Source organism: Polistes canadensis, unplaced genomic scaffold (genome assembly GCF_001313835.1).
Source record: "Polistes canadensis isolate GaletaPanama2010 unplaced genomic scaffold, ASM131383v1 scaffold_159, whole genome shotgun sequence".
Taxonomy (NCBI): Eukaryota; Metazoa; Arthropoda; class Insecta; order Hymenoptera; family Vespidae; genus Polistes; species Polistes canadensis.
The window spans coordinates 87,066-89,710 of record NW_014569706.1 but is presented as its reverse complement, the minus strand read 5'-3'; the positions used below and the strand labels follow the sequence as shown (position 1 = coordinate 89,710).

At 25.4% G+C, this 2,645-nt stretch overlaps 1 long non-coding RNA gene across 1 annotated transcript in view; it reads right to left on the bottom strand.

The window, feature by feature from the left end:
• Positions 1-2,645, bottom strand: part of LOC106788986 — a 74,468-nt gene that overhangs the window by 63,572 nt on the left and 8,251 nt on the right. The window lies entirely within an intron of this gene.

The following is a 2,645-nucleotide window of genomic DNA, read 5'->3' as shown; positions in this document are numbered from 1 at the left end:
CACACACACACACATATACACACACTTTCTCTCTTCTCACTATGCGTGTGTCTCACCGTTTCTCTTTCAAGATCACTTGACCTTGGCCTCCTGACCATGAACATCGTTGGTTCATTCTTTACATTTTTTTTTCACGTTATAATCCATTGAATCGTCAATTAATATAAAGTTATGGTAAATTATCTTTTTTTGTAGTTGTTTATATATTGAAAAAATGAAAGATTATTTTTTCACGTATGATGATTTAATATTGAAACATATCAATGATATTAATTACGGTTTTTGTTTTATCAAGTTTATTAAATTTTGCTTTTTAAAATTCTAACATTTTTTAGATTATTTTAACATTCATTTTGACAATTATATTTGATATTTTAATATTCAAATAATAATTAATTTAATATTGAAAAGATCACGCAAGACAAAATGACAAAATACTTCGTAAAAATTTGTCCTATTATTTATCTTATTTTTTTTCTATCTTTTTATTATAAATATCAAACGATTTAATTTTGTTATCAAGATAAATCTTTTACTAATTTTGTAAATAAAAAAAAACGAAATAGAAATAAATGAAAATAAATCTAACGCGAAATTAGAGAACCTTTACGAGACCGTCTTTTTATTTCTTAAACAAACTGTAATCAAAACGTTAGTAAAGTCATGCACGCTGAACATCTCGTTTTGCTTCGTTTCATTTGAAAAAACCGCAAAAACGAAAAGTGACACCACTTGGTCTTTGACTTTTTTTCTGGTTAAACTTATATAGTCTTGTAGTTTTGTTAAGTTTGATAAATCGTACAAACAAAAATATTACTTTCTTATTATTCGTTATCGATTAGGATAAATCTAACATTAAAATTAAATGAAAATTAATGACGTTAATAGACATTTATATCCAAGATGAAGGATAATTTGAAATACTTTCGGAAAAACCAATGATGATCAAACGTTGATCGTGTCGATCCTATCGATTACAACAACGTGATGTCGTATCTACAAGGTAAATGAATTTAGGCTTAATTTAGGAAAAGAAACAGGTAGTTTCTAAGCGTATATAAGTGTACACCGTGTGTGTGTGTAAGCGAATATACCTGGAGCATCGAATTCCAAGTTTTATGATTGTGAATCATTCTACTCACGGTACATGACTCATGAGAAAATTGTGGGTGGAATAGGTGAAAATATTCAAAGTTCACGATCATTCTTTTATCGTAAACTTAAACTTTGAATAGGATATATCAACACCTAAGTTTTTCTTTTTATAAATTTATTTGTAATAAATATCAAAACAAAACATCTTTTTTGTAATGATTTAAATAAAATACTATACAATATTATATATTTAATAATATTATTAAATATACATATTTATAATATATTTACAAATAATATACAATATATATATTATACAATTATATTTATTAATAATATATATATTAATAATTAATTAATAATATTATACAATTATATATATATATATAATTGTTTAGGTTGCATTTTATATTTGAAAGAGTGAGATTAATTTGTTAACAAATATAACCGTTAATATTAATATTAATTAAATTAATGGGAACTTACTTGCCCAATTATTTTTTATAATAAAATAATAATCATTTTCTATTAAATCTTTGATTCGTGTTTATTAATTAATTACGTTTATTAATAATTGCAATGAAATATTAAAATAGAAGACAAGAATCGTATGTTATAACGAAGCAAAATGTTTTACTCGACTAACAGGTATATTAGAATGCCGATGAAGTCATCGGCAATTTGATTAAGTAACAACTTCAGCACAACTGCCCCATTACACGGATCATTTTCTTTAGAGCAAGGCCTTACTTCGATCTCTATTTATAATTTTTCCATTTTGCTTTACGATTATTTTCTTACGAGAAATTAACTTCGTCACACTCGTAATTTTCTATTATTTTTTTGTTTCCCATTTTTTTCATCGAAAAACACACACACACATCTACGAATGCTTTTATTGCAAACATCGTGGAGGACGGATAAACAAAATAGGATTTTATATTGCACGAGTGATTCATTTGTTAAGAAATATTTTCCATCTCTTCTCGATTCTTTTTTTTATTTTTTTCAATTAGATGGAAACTTGTAGGAAACAATTAACGCATTTAAAAAAAGATTGAAAACGTAGAAACAATAAATATCATGAAAATAATTAGAGAATCTTTTAGAAAAAAAAAATAAATAAACAATAAACTAACGTTACGCTCGATTGAGCTAACATTTATGCTAACTAAAGTATAATTATTCCTTTAAAAATAAACTTGTATATAGTTATTTTTAAGGGGTTACATGGGTTTACATCGGGAAAAAAATAGCATATTTTCAACAATTATTTTTTCTATATAAAAAATGGAATTCTTATTCAAACTTTTTATAGTATTTAAGATACATATTTGAGGAACATTTTCTGAATTTTTAGTTGAAAAATATTTTAAACTCAGCCATTGCGACGTCATTTCCGGTGACCCCACCGAAAAAAAGTGTTTTCGCGTTGACAGCAGAACTTATAAACGGTGGGGGTTTTTCTGTTAACAAAATAGGGTCTTTTAGTGAATACTTAAAACTAGAAACTGGATGAAGGAAAAAGAAAAAAATTAAAATTTGGACTT